General features: G+C 40.7%; 1 protein-coding gene across 14 annotated transcripts in view; it reads left to right on the plus strand.

Moving 5' to 3' along the window:
* Positions 1–15,265, plus strand: part of ARID1B (AT-rich interaction domain 1B) — a 356,667-nt gene that overhangs the window by 285,790 nt on the left and 55,612 nt on the right. The gene's annotated exons all lie outside the window — the stretch shown is intronic.

Below are 15,265 nucleotides of genomic sequence, written 5' to 3' on the forward strand. Positions count from 1 at the left end.
AAGACAAACAAAAAACTGCATGTCACCCACACTGCATGGCTTGTGGCATGGCTCTGTTTCCTTCATGCCTGAGAGGGAAATGAAGATCTCCATTGGCTGCAAATAAATTAAATCTTGTGTTTTTCTGCACCATTACTTGTCCCTTCCTCCATTTTTTTGTCATTGTTGTCTAGGAGCAGAATCATGAGACACTGAAATTACCATGGCTGTCTTGTTGTTATCATCACATTAAGCTTCTCCCCAAAAACACGCTATGTATTTATGAAACTGATTGCAGAAGCAATGGCAGTAGTTAGTAATGGGGCTTATAAAAGGTTCCATGGTACCATAATTTAAACAATTTATGAAAGGGTGACAGCCTGCTAACACTTCTGCCAAGGGGTGTAAAACTTGAGGTGTCTAGTATGAAATTACCTGAACTACAGGGGATTTTGTTCCAGTTAATTGTGTTTTCATCAGTATTTCCCTACTCTTTTTTAAAAAGATTATGTCACTGTGAAAGTGCTCCCACCATTCAGTTTCAAAATTTTCAGAAGTAATACACACCCAGTCAAATTACTGCTATCACTGGCCAACTGGAAATCCCCAAAGTTGCAGTATTCTTCTCTAGATGCAGGGAGACCAATGAGTCCTGATTTTGCTAACATGAAATATTTAAAAGAATTGTGTGGCACCCCTGAAAAAAATGAAGCAAACTATTAGGACTCTAACACTGTGGGCGTTTATAGTTCCTTTTACTTAAGATTTCTGATAGTCAAGTTAACATTTTGGTTAGCGTCTACATGCATTTGAACGTAACAGTAAGCAGTGGTTTGGCACTCCAAGCATGAACTGGAACAAGCCCAAGCAAAGCCTTAGGCACATTTGCCCCCCTTGTCTCCTTCCATGTGATCACTAGTGTCTACTTCTGGTTTCACAGAATTTTGGCTTGTTATATATGAATCAGAGATTGTGGTTTGAAACAAATTCTGGGGTGTTAAAACATGCCAGCTACATAACCCATAATTTGAAGTTGGCTTGTTTTGAAACCGATCAGAGTTCGTTTAAAACTGTGATGTTTAGTTTGTACACAACAACAAACCAGGATTCTCTGTAACCAAAAATAAACACATATTTTCCCCAGCTGCATAGAAAGAGGAGGAGGAAAGGCAAAGTTTATGAGCCCAATAATTTGCTTGGGATTGTTCCAGCTCAAGTACATAGTACATGTGAACTGGGCCATGATAGGTAGTTGTTGTTTTAAAAAACAAAAACAAAAAACCCTAGAACAACACACTTATAAAAGTCACAGAGAGTGAACGCGCACAGTGTTTTTCTACCACATCATTAGTTTTGAAGGGGAAGCCTGTAGTGTTCGAATGTCATTGGCAATTGAAACAAAATACCGATCTTTGGCGCCTTCATTAAAATAAAATAAGAGAGTGCAATCCACCTCCCTCAAAGTTCCTTGGAATGAATGAAGTGAACTTGCTTAAGTGAGTTGGGTGGGAGGTAGTTTTATGAAACGCTTTTGATGGCTTCCAAGTCATATACTAAACTGTAACATGATCCCAGTGTTGAAAGCACGGATTTCTTTTTTTCTAAACCACAAGAAATGCTCTTAGAAATTTAGGAATCTTATTTAGACACAGAAAGCTAGTTTAGCTTTGCTGTGCCAAGTCACATTAAGCAACTGTGTAAAATGAATTTAAATGGCATGCATCAGAGCAAGCTCACTTCTGTTGAGGCAGAAAATCAATGCCTGCTAAGCAGAACTTGAACAATCAAGATCAGGGATTCAATCGGTTATATTATCCTGTATTCTGGTGCAGAATTCTACCCTTCTAATTAAAAAGAAAGGTTAATAGTGCAATCCTAACAATGTCTACTCAGAAGTACTCTTACTGAATTGAGTAGGCCTTACTCCCTGGTAAGGAGGGTTAGGATTGCAACCTAAGACTTTTAGAAGCAACATCATTCCGACATCTCTACAGAAGATGGTAACTATTTTTTGTTTTAATAATCCAGATGGTGTATTATGTAGGAACACTATATTCACTACTAAGCAGACAAGCCTCTCTCTAGTGTGGTTTGGACTTGGTGCCAAAGAGTAATACCATTCTTGGAGATCAGCAAATAACCCTGAAAAAGCAGGAAGCCATAAAGAGTTAAATCACTTTCCTTTTCCTTTTTCTTGTTTTTGTCCTGGCCAAGACTTTCAGAAGCTGTATATTATGGATAAGGAGAGTATGCTCACATGTGACAAATCTCTGCAATTACCATGGAAGAATACAGTGAGTGCACTATAAAAATGAAGGATGGCAACAACAACTGAGCTTTAGACTTCCTCAACGGGTTGGATATGAAGAAGTAATAAAGGCAACAAATAAACTTGGGATTAAATTTTAAGGGGTTTCCAATTTTGAATGTCTCTTGATGGGTGCCCAAGTTGAGACACATGGGCTCTGATAGATGCTGCTGAGCACACACATTGTAGCTTGTAACACTTCGAAAAGGGGGTGTATTTGATGGTGTGTATTTAATAAAGGCCTTCAAGCAGTGGGAGGCTTACATCTTTTTGGGGTCTGTTTGTTGAAATGGAAGGGGGATACAATCTGCCGGCGCAAAATGCTATAGCTTTCTCCGTAGCAAATCTGAGCACAAAGGGGGACACACACCTTTAGTTCACTTCCTTTGTGTTTATCTTGAAACTGCTCGAGAAGTAAAGGAGGGGGAGAGTTAAAGCAGTATGCATTCCTGTGTTAGTTCTTGTTTCCCTGTTTTGTTTTTTAATACAAGGAGACCTAAGAAGAGATTCACAGATTCGGGTATTTTTTATTTGTGGTTCTAGCTCACCCTTCACTGAGTGGTCCCAGGGCAGGTTACAAAAAGGTACCATAGACACAAATTTTATTTATTTATAATTAGCACTGCCTTCCTGCCATCAAGCATAAAGATACATGTCCAAATGTGTCATTGTAGGTAATTTCTGGTAATACGTTAAGTGATTCCACTCTACCAGAAAGTAGCTGCCGGCTATGTTGGATGTCAGGGTATTGCCAAGTGTCTTATGTGAAATGACTAATGCCTTCCGACACTTGCCTGTATATATAGTAAAATATGCTACATATACAAAAATTGCAGGAATTGGTATGGTATTCAAATATGCTAACCCAGTTTTAAGTGTGAGGAAAACAGATATTCATCACAGTCCAGACTGGACAAATGTAGTATTGCAGAGTTGCACTGTGTGAATACTATATTTTTTCATATGTCATAGGTTTTTTGGGGGGGGCATACAATGACCCAAACTATTGTGCGATGTGATGTGTATAAGAGGAGGTTTTTACAGGAGGAATTTCACTTTACGCCATGCTACCACCACTACCTAGGACCTAGGACGCGGGTGGCGCTGTGGGTAAAACCTCAGCGCCTAGGACTTGCCGATCGCATGGTCGGCGGTTCGAATCCCCGCAACGGGGTGCGCTCCCGTCGTTCGGTCCCAGCGCCTGCCAACCTAGCAGTTCGAAAGCACCTCTGGGTGCAAGTAGATAAATAGGGACCGCTTACCAGCGGGAAGGTAAACGGCGTTTCGTGTGCTGCGCTGGCTCGCCAGATGCAGCTTGTCACGCTGGCCATGTGACCCGGAAGTGTCTGCGGACAGCGCTGGCTCCCGGCCTATAGAGTGAGATGAGCACACAACCCTAGAGTCTGGCAAGACTGGCCCGAACGGGCAGGGGTGCCTTTACCTTTACCACCACCACCACCCCATTATAGTTCAGACAATTGGTACAAAAATGTTGTAATGTGTATGCTCAGAATGTTGTTTGTTCCTTCGCTTAAAAAAGGGGAGGGTAAGCACTTCATTCTAAAGTTTGGAAGTACTAGTTGGCTAGTTGAGACATACCAGCAATTAGTGGTCAGGTCACCATGTGAAAACACATAAGCATCTGAATATTGCAAATTTTTATTCAGATGCTGAGTGAGGGCTTCTTTTCTCTTTATCTAGAACTTTTTAAAATATTTTTTAATTTGGTGTGCTGCCCTGAGACCTTGGTATATAAATCAATCAAACAAACTTACTAAATGCATGTCAGAAGGGCCTCCTGTGGGCACAGTCAAAAACAGCTTCCATGAGAAACCATCCTTGCATATTACATGGCCAACACTTATATTGGCTGACTCGACTTGCAGGACATAAGGGCCGGAATTTCCCATGCTAGACCCTATATTAGAGCTGTCAATTAATGCTGTAATTTTGTCAAAAGGAAATGCACAGTTGCAAAGAGAATTTATTTGGCCTTTGGATTCCTTGATACTCTACCACCTAAGACACTAAGCCTTGGATAGAGAGGAGTCTAAACTTGCACTAAAGTGTTCCTCTTTGTACACAGAAGTCATGGCTCATTTTGATGTCTGTTGAACATGAAGAACGTTAATCCTTCAGATAGAGCAGGGATTGCCACTGGAAGGTAGATTAAAACATCTCATATTTCAGCAGATGGAACCTCGCACTTATCTGGATCTCAGGCTCAGTCTTTCATAGTATCATGACCTGCAATAGACAATAATAATTTTAATTGCGTTATGTTTCTGTTGACTTCATTCTTCGTAAACCCGCTGCATTCTCAGCCTGTACTGCACTATCTGGGTTCAGTAGTGTGTGCACTTATTTGCAATTGAGGTGCATTGAAAAAATTGGCCTGGTTTGCATAACTTGCTAAACCGGACTTTGATTTAGTGAAACCCACAGCTACTTGGCTTTTCCCTGGTCCTTTTTGTTGCCCACCACATTCTGAAGTCCAAGTTTGGTTTAGTGTGTAATCTGAAATAGGGCTCGCTCATGTTTAATCTCTCTCCACACTAACCACAAACTGTAACCAAGAACAAACTTTGGTTACATCTCATGGTTAGTGAGGAGAGAGATTAACCATGAATCTTGGTTTGGATGATATGCTAAGCCGAAGTTTGGCTTGGTGCAGGGGAGGAGTCGTGTGGCTGCAAGTTCCTTTCAGAGCTTGTCTCGCTAAGGCAGGGATTGGCTTGGTATGTCATGCATACCAGTGACACTTACTTTTGAGTAAAGCTGACTCTTTATCATGTCAGGTCGTCAGTCTACTTAATGCACCTGATGAAAATCTCTTTATTTGGCGATCACTCGTAGCTGAGTAAGATTGTCTTCCATAAACACGGTTTTAACAGTGGGTCCATAAGTGACTGTGGAGGCCAGTTCTGGATCCACACATCTTTCCACAATGGGGACATAGGTTTCTGGGTGGGAGTTGATCATGGTGAGGGTTTGCCAAGCGTGCCTTCCTCGTAGCACGTTTCTCCCTTTCATCCTGAGTTCAAGCGTATTCAAAGCTGGTAAAGGCTGTTCTCCAGTTGGAGCGCTCGCAGGCCAGTGTTTCCCAGTTGTCGGTGTTTATACTACATTTTAAAGATTTGCATTGAGAGAGTCTTAAAACCTCTTTTGTTGACCACCGGCTATACTCATATATGACCATCATGTGAATATTACATTTCTGTGAAGCACTGAGAGAACCTAGGGTGGGTTCCCTTTTGCTGCCTGTGTTACACAGGCCAGTGACCAAAATGGTTTTGACTTAACATGGCAGAGTCAATGAAGTGGGGGATATGGTTGTTTGTGCTTTGGTGAAGTTCAATTCAGGTGATAAAGGGGGACCAAGTAGCATATTCTTTTTGGATTTGTACTACTGTAAATCCAGAATAACTGTGTTGTTCTTCGTATGGATGGGTTCAGAATATAGATTCTCTTAGCAATGTAAACTGCATGAGTCTGAATACATATAATCTTTTACATGCAGCTGAGTCCTCCATCAGCATTTTCCAGTGCTATCTCTGTATTTGTAATTCATTTTTCATTTTGCTAGTGCTAGCAAAGCATTTTCTCCATATTTCCTCCAGAGCCTTGAGCATGCAAGACTGCTGATGGACTAGGAGCCACTGGCAAGGAAATACAGTTAACAGGCATGATGCATTAAAGTGTCAAGCAGGGGAAAACAGGGCAAAAGATTTCAGAAGTCAGAATGCTTAAGTAAAAAATAATAATTCTTGGTAGGGCTGGATTTCCCCGTAGCAAATTTAAATATTCACACAGAGCATGCTGAACTGCTACTGCATTGTCTGTATGTTTAACCCATTTGATCTTGAAAGCTTGATTTAAAATTATAATAATGTTTAAAAGCACACTCGTGGCATTCACATCTTATACAGCAGAAGGGGTTGAAGCAGTACCATAAATCCTCTTTTTAATTTTATCTCTTCCCGCGTTTTGAAGTCTGGGGTTTGTCTTTGTTTTTAGCCTTCCCTCTGAGCTGAGATATGATGATTTCTCTACTTGCAGCTGCTGTGCATAACAAGAAGGTTAATATTCCCATCCACGTTTGTATATGTATGCAAGCCAGGACATTTGTAGATATAAGACTGCCAGTTGTGAATTCCCCACAATAAACTAAACTAAGGTAGTGATTTATTTATTTTTCAGCCTCATTTGGTGGAGGAATTGGAAGTGTTATCTTTAGAACAAATCCGACTCACAGTATCGAATTTAGTGTCCTGTGGAACATTGGTGTAAAACTTTCCCTGCTGGTAATGAAAGAAGCAAGATGTGTGGAGAGTGTTTCATGTTAGGTGCAGTAGCATCCTAATTTCTATAATTAATTACTTTTTTGTTTTTGTTATGCCCCTACCAGAGCAGCTAGCAACAATATCAAAGCACAGTAAAATATCACAAAACAATAATTCAGTAAAAAATCAGAGATAATACAAAGGACTGTTAGTCATTCCTATTAAAGTGTATAGCTAGCTACCAGGTCTTACAGTAGTTCTTCCTTTACACTGAATCCTCATCCTAGTATTTTCATATTTAGTGATCCAAGGGATCTTAGTAAATAAAACTGAAATACATCCATTAGTATTGCTTGGATACCCAAGCAATAACTTCCAATCAGAGCAGCTATGTTTCAGCTTCCAAAAACAAATCCCCTTGTAGACTCAGTTGGATGAAATGGAGTTTGCTTCTTGGCCTAAGTGATTGCATAGTGTTACTATGAACTGTTAAACAGCTGCTCCTCTTTGCCTCAAATCTGGCTTCAATTCATTAATGGGTGGATTGATTCCTGTAGTTGTAAGTGACTTTCGAATTAAAGATAAAATATATATCCTAGTTGCTATTTTGTTTTTCAGCTGAACAGCAAGCAAAATTCATGGGATTATATATTTTTAATATAACCCACACCTTTCCCTTACCAAAAATACCAAACTATTTTCTTCCAGCTGGAACTTTTCTTTCTGTTTCTGCAACATACCTTTTGTTCTTTTTCTTTTTTTTACAGAATACATTACGAAGTTCAAGAAAATGCCATAAGGCAGTTTTAGCACCTAAAAATACATGGAGTTTTAGATATAGCAGCATGATAGCTTATTTTGATTTGTTTTCTATTCTAACAATGTTTTTAAAACATCTTGTTTCAGATTTGTATGCTAGGTAGGAAGGTAATAGTTTTATTTTATTTTTAGCTACAAGCCATAACAAAACAGAAATAACATTCAGAGTTGAGCCACGAATTTAGCTCTTAATTTCCTGGCCACTAGCTTAGGCAACTTTATATGAGGTAAGGCAACATGAGGGGCTGGGGTGTATGTCAAATTTTGGCCTCTCCCCCCCCCCCCCACTCCCCAGTGCAGTGTGTGACCCGCAGGTTCCGTGTCAAAGTACTCTTGCAGCCCATTTGACATGAAAGGTTAGACTGCCCTGATCTAGAGGAACCCTCCACTTTGTTTTGTGTGTCTTGTAACTAAGGGGGGAAAATAAGTCTGCTCTCTGTTTATGTATTACTGTTGTAGTAGTTGTAGCTGCTGAAGTATACTGCTAGAACACTGGGTCTGATTGCAGGAAACCCAGGATAAAACCCTTCTTTGTCCATAAAGCTCGCTTGTATGTTCTGTTTTTGAGAGATGGCCTCAGGAGTGCATAGTAGAGGCTTCAGTTGAACCCTGAACAGCTAAATGCAGGGCTTCAGCTGGAGTCTCCATAAGAACAGGGCTCAGACTTTGTTATTACAGAAGCAGTCATCCTTAGTCTTAGCCTTAAATGGGAGTTGCAACCCTGTCTTAGTAGCTAGCTACTCCTTCTGTGAGATGAGCCTCTTTATGTAAATAGAGCAGAGAAGACTGTGGTTCTCTTAGCACTTCTGAGCTGGAGTCCTTCATTCCCGGAAGAAGGGGAATTTGACTCCAGAGTTATTTATGATTTATAGCCTCAATCTTACCTGCTTGACGGGATTATTGTGATGCTACCCCTTGCATAGCTGTACAGCAGACCAAACAGCCTGCATTACTAACTACCAAGCAAGTGAAAGAATACACAGCTGGGCTGTGTTTCTGCAACTTTTAGGTATTTAGAGTAGCGTTTTCCTTTCCATGTCGCTGCATCAATTCTATTGTGTTTGCTGTGTTGGCAGCCAACTAAAATTTACTCTGAAAATATTTGAGTCTTTGACATGCTGGCATGAACAGATCACAAGTGTTTGTATAGTTTTTTCCAGTGTGCTGACATCACAGTGGCCAACCACAAACAATGCAATGAATCCATTTGAAATTGTATGACTGCTGATATGAGAAATAGGACAATGGTAAAAACTCACAAAAAATGTGCATTTCCTTAATGAAAACACTTTTTTAATTCCTTGAGAATTGAATAATAAAAATATGTGCCTGTGAGCTTAGCTTCACATTTCTCTGACTGAACTCACCCCTTGCCTAAACTAAACTAATTTTTATATAAAAAATGATCAAATAGAAATTTTATTTATTTACTTACACTTGAGATGTGCGTTTTCAGAACACACCGTGTTGCTGTTACTATAGGCCAATTGAAATGGTTTCTAAATTCTGAATTTTAAATTGTTGTGACCAGCTCAGGGACCTGCTGGTGGAGGGTTTATAATAACAACAATAATAATCTCCTGTTATTGTTGTTATCGTTATTACTATTATTTTGTGTGGTGCTGGTGATCCATAAATGAACATTCTTGACATTAGATTTGCGACAGTGTTTTACCAAATTTGAGCTAGCTTGGTCTGGTTCACCCATCCTATGAGCCAGGAAACACTGGGTGCTTTGGGAGCGGGCGTAATATCTGGCGGATTCATTACTGTCTGCATTGAAGAGCACATCCCCGTATGCACAATGCTTAGTTCATGCTGCACAGGCAAAGGGAAGGTATTGTTTTGTAGTTTTTGTTTTAAAACTTTTTATTTTAATCCTGTATTTTATTCTGCCCTGGGAGCTTGCAACGAAGGGCGGTATATAAATTTAATAAATAGAAATAATAAATATATTTGGATTCTCAGAAGTAGTCTGAGAGAAGCTGCTGTGCCTTATTTATTTTCATTATAACCGCAAATTAGTGCACATTTCTTTGGTGCATGGTCACTAAGCCACCTGCTCCAGGTTAATTCTGTTTACATGCTGTCAAGCGTAGCTCTAACTTGAGTGTCATAGTAGCATCTACATCTATCACATCTATCAGGCAAACCAGCTACTGTACGCTCTAATGCTTTGATCCTCTGGCAGGCGCAGGAGTTCCCAAAGTGCATACACAGGGCTTCATTTCAGTGTAGTGGGCAGCTTTCCCATGTCCAAAGGGATGTGCACGTGCTGCTGTTTCCTCTCTAGCTCAATGGAAGTATGCATGCTTTATCTGCATAAGACCAGGGTCAGCCCCCAGCATCTTCAGTTAAAGCATCTCAGGTAGCAGGTATAAGAAAATAACTCTGCATGCAGCCCAAAAGAACTGCTGTGTTAGACAGTATTCATTTGATAGATGGCCCAACGGTCTGAGTCACCATGAGGCAGCTGCATATACATCTGTATCATGAGGAAATCAACACACCCATGCAGGGGCTTCATGAGCTCTGGCTTCATTGCTTGCTTGCTTGCTTGCTTGCATGCCTGTTCTGATATCTTTTAAACTAGCATTCTGTTCTTAAGAAAATCAGTTCTTACAATTCATATTTACTTTCTGATAGCATTATAGTTAACAGAGTAAGAGTTCGTCCTCTTCTCCTTCTCCATCCTCTCTCTCTTGCACACAGTCATAAACTCTTGCACTCCACTGCTTTCTTTGATAGCAATATCTTCCTTGGAAGCTTCATGTTGTGGCAAGCAAGTAAAGCCATAGCAAAATTATACGTGCGAGAGAGTGTAAGAGAATCCCAGGAGGAAAATATGTTTGCAGATCTCACCCCCTGAATTGCTCTCATTATAATAGCCCATTTGATGTCAGGGTATGACAGATTATAAGCTTTTTATGGCGAGACCCAGCTCAAGAAAGATTTAAATAAAGTACTTCTGGTTATTGTGCAGGTCAGTGTGTTTAAATAACAACCCTTCAAATCATCCTTTGACATTTAAAAGAGAGAGGAAATATTGTCATGTGCCGGACCTGGCGCAGATAAAGCACAGGGCAATTTGGTCAGTACACTGATTTGTGAGTGCATCCTAACAGTCATTTTCATGGTTTGTAATCAAGTGGGGCGCCCTTGCAGTGTGTCAATGTTTTTCAAAAACACCCCTGCTTAAAATGTTAACACAAATTACTCTCTTGAGATGCTACGATCCAATTCCTTGGTGAAGCTGGCACAAGCTAAACATTTCAAGCAGTAGGACAAGAAAGAGACAGAGCAAATACTATCCTGATAGGCTACAGAGAATAACGAAAGTTATGGCACACATGCAGGCACCAAAAGGTTAGCCTCTGATACTGTGCTTCCTTTCAGGAAGTATGTTTTTTAGTTATTATTTTTGACCTTCTGAGTAGCTTAGCTGCTTGATGTGAATTAACTGTGGTCCGACTGTTATAGCTGTCCCAGGATGTAGGTCATGCTGATTTCCTGGCAGCAGTACCACGTGTGGCAATAGGCATGTGCAGGGCAATAGCATCTTCAGAACTCTGTGTACTGTAGGCCCCTATCTTATGTCATCCTAGGATTGTGGTACTTTAGCACATTTCCTCCTTGTACCACTCGAATAATGCAAGGAGTCCTGGGCAATGCTGCAGCTACTCCGCATTCTTAGGTTAACTCAGTTTCCAAGAGAGGGTAGCACTAGTGTTTGGGGAAAAGCTGGAGCATAGCTTCTTTGCATGTCAGCTAGGTCTTCTCATATTACCTCAGCTGTGTGAATAGGAGCTGGGTGGGCGCAACCCCCACACTGTCAATGTAATGTACAAAGAGGACTGCTAACTTGTAATGCAGTACTGGGGGTGTGCTTGCCAAAGACCCTAGGATGGCACTGGTGACTGGAAATTGGGTTTCTCGTAAACAAATCATGCCAGACAAATCTTGTTTTTTTGTTTTTTGTTTATAGAGTTACAAGTTTGGAGGAGCAGGGGAATGTACCCAGGAGTAACGTACCTTGATTTCACTAAGGGTTTTGAGTCCCCCATGATATTCTTGGGGAGAAGCTGATCAAATGTGGGCAGGATGAGGTAACTGTTAGGTGGATTGGTAGCTGGTTGACTGACCTAACTCAAAAGAGTGCTCACTAATGGTTCCTCATCACCCTGGGGGAAAGTGGCAAGTGGGGTGTTGCAAGGTTCTGTCCTGGACCTGTTGTTGTTAAATGTCTTCATAAACGACTTGGGTGAAGGACTTGAGGGGATGATAAGATGCTTTGCAGATGACACTAAATTGGGATTGGTAGCTAATGCTACAGAATCAGGATTCAATAGGCCTCAGTGTTAACATCTTTCAAGTATTATAAGTGAATTTGTTTCCCAGGTGAATGGTTAGGCTTTCATCTGTAAATGCCACAATTGGTTTAGAAACTGGTTTTTAAAATCTCAACAACTAATACTAATTTAACTTCACATACCAATGGAGTTTAGGGTGCAGAGGAGAGACTAAAGGCATATTATCAAGTTCTTTTCAAGCTTTCAGAAAGAGTGGAGCAAATAGCCCTTCAGTTGAAACAGCAGTGACAGAAACATTCCTCCCTTTCTCCCCTTAACTCCAGTAACCAACAAATAATGCCATGACCTTAAGCATATATAAATATATTTAGCACTTGCTGTGCAACATATTTATCGGTGTTTAGTGGCCTGAAGGTTAATCAAAATGAGTCTGGTGATCTCAGCTTCTTTCTTAATGGACTCTACTTCATACTGTAGAATAGCACAGTTTGTCACATTCAGTTATCATTCTACTCGAAGCAAGAGTACCAGTGAGTCAGAAAGAAAAGATAAAATTCCTTCATGCCCTCAGTCCTGGAAGCTGCCTGTCACAGGCTATACCATAGGACACTTTAGTCCTCTAGATCTCTATTGTATCCGAAATCAGATTTTTGCATAAAACACATTGTAGGTCTCTTACCATTTCATGTAAAGGTCCTCCCAGTGCTATTTTTCTAGAAAAAGAGGTGCCAGAACTCACCACAAATGCCTCCCTTGTTCTCTTATAATGGCAGTGGCGCCCACCTGACAGGTGCCCGAATGGAGTTCTGGTGAGTTCCAGCTGAAAAAAAGCCCTGGGTCCTTCTACTATATTGTATGCAGAGTGTGGTATGTGCAGTTTATATATAATAGGCATGCAAAAAATACATTAGTACCAAAATTTATATCCAAACTGTTGGGCAGGTAAGATTTGGAATTTTACATTGTCAGATGAGGTAGATATGTTGAGAGCAGGATTGTAAGTGCCTCATGCCTGGATATTTCTGGTCTTAAGAAGGCCTTAAGTGTTTTAACTCTTTTGACTAAATACTAACATGGAAAAGCTCTTCTACCACTTCCTCCTGTATTTTGCCTATGGGAATTGGTGATCTTTCCTCAGCTATTGTGTCTCCTTCATACTCTCACCTGCTGCCAGGCACTCCCAGCTAGGATTTTTGTCACTTCCATGCCCATCTTTGAACTCTGCTACCCAATTGGCCATCATCCACTCACATCTGGCATGTAGCCCAAGGCCTTTTTTGTCTAATCTTGTCAGACTCTCAATTTTATCTTATCAGAATAATCAGACATGTCCCTGTACCACTAGAATCTCTTCCTCTGTGACCTAGTCTTTCCTTCATAGTTGTAATGGAGCCCCTGTTCCTCCTTTTGCCTCCATCTTTGCTAGCACCAGAGCATTGCATGTCAAGGTAATACCCGTTTCTGCTACAACAAAAGTAATACCCCTCTTCAAAGTACTGTCCTATACATCTACCTAGGAACTTCCAGATAAGAGATTGGCTTTGTTCTATAGTAAACTTTGCCAGCCTGGTGCCATCCAGAAGACTTTGCCCTTGCAAGTCATCATCTAAAATATCTGGAAGTCCAGGTTGGTGAAGACTGTTCTATACTCACAGGAACCTAACCATAATGTGAATATAGTTGGGAGAGTAGGTCCTCTGGGACAGGGGTCTGATTTACAGCTTCTAAATTGTATGGGTGACCAATGTGGTTGGAGTTGGCTCAGGGAGAAGTGTGGCCATGCCCTGCTAAGCCATTAAGCTCACTCCATTTTCTTGGACCATTCACTATCAAAAAGGACATTTGATTACTGTGTGTTCAGCACATACCACATTCATGCTTTTAATCTATGCCCCAAAATGTAAAAGTTAGACACCTATCCTTAAAAAAATTAAAAATAATTTTATTTCCTTGTGTGTTACATGACTGATGTATGGCAAGGGACTGTTCCTCTGTGCTTTGAAAATCAGTACTTGCACTTTTGAATTGGACTTGGAAGCAGAAAAGCAGTTAGTGGGGAAACTTTAGCACTGGTAGAGATATGAAGTGAATAAGCTATGCTAATCAAAGTTTGGTAATCTGTAACCGATTGAAGCTCCTGAACCTTTTAAGAGGCAGCCCTACTTTTAATATACTGTATTGTAGTTATCCAGCTGGCAGTTTACCAGGACATGGGTAGGGAGATACTGTGTGCAGTCAGATGTCACACTAAACCATAGTTTAGTGTGACAAGAATAAGCCACAGTGAGCCTCAGGGTTGTGCAGTCTCCCCTTTCTTCTGGCACAGCTGCAAGGAGGACTTTGGGAGCTTTCACTTCAGATTTCTCTTATCTGTTAATGCAGTACCCAAATTGTGTAAGTAGGTCGTGTTAAACTTGTTCTAGCCTTGTACAAATCAGTAGTATTGCTGTCAATAACATGCCCCATATTTTCTGCTTGTGGTGCACTGTAATTTAGGTTGTATTTTTCAAATATTCTTTCTGTGTGTAAGTCTGCCTTCTTGGTTTGAACTGGTGAACCCTCCAAACAGAGTACAGAAGATAAAATTGCCTTTATGATGGTCTATTTCAGAATTGTAGTTTCATAATATTATTACACATTGAGTAAAGCTTTGCTTCTCTATTTCTTTCTTTAAATGTGGCTGTGAAATATTGTCCTTTTATATAGATATCCTACCTCCATATCCTGTTTCTTTGACAGGCAGTCTCTTAGCTGGAATAAAAAATTAGGATCACCAGATGAATAAACTTTTCTGCCTTACATGGCGACCCATTGTTAAAGAAGCTGTCTGGGGGGAGAGATATTCACATAACGTATCAATAGTATCGGTATATTCATACTGGAGTAAGCAGGGGCAGCACATCCCATTGCACCTCTCGAGGTGAAACAGGAAGTACCACCTTGCCCCGCTGCTGCTTTTTCTGCACACGCTACCACATCTACTGCTGGTGAAGAAGCAGTGCCAAGACGATGGGGCAAGCAGTATACTTGCAGGCATGAAACTTGGGGGACTTCTGTCACCTGAGGCAGTGACCTCACCCTGCCTAACAGCCAGGCCAGCTCTGGGAATAAGATAATGCCTGTTTATTTCTCTTTAAAAGGCTTTTCTGCTATCATGGAGCCTTCCAAGAAGTTCATATTAATCCATGCAATGCTTTATATACCAGAAAAGCTATTTGCATAAGGGCTGTACAAATGTAACAATAATGTCACATGCTGCTATTGGTAGCTTCCCAACCTGGTTTTCAGCAAATCATAGCTTGTCATTTTATCCAAACAGTCAAATTGTGTGTTGCTCCTGCTTACAAACCATGATTGCAAACTATAGTGTTATTTCCAAAGAGCTACACTGAGTTAATTCAGGCTTCCTCAACCTCAGCTGTAGTAATCAAGCACCACCCTCAGCAACCAGCCCTCTAGATTAGTAGAACAGCACCATAACCCTGTGGCTCCATGTCAAACCCATGGAGCCAGTCCAGTCACTGTATTAAAAGCCAGTGAGAGATCCAATACAACAAGGTCACAGT

Source organism: Podarcis erhardii (genome assembly GCF_964252035.2).
Source record: "Podarcis erhardii genome assembly, chromosome: 3".
NCBI lineage: Eukaryota > Metazoa > Chordata > Lepidosauria > Squamata > Lacertidae > Podarcis > Podarcis erhardii.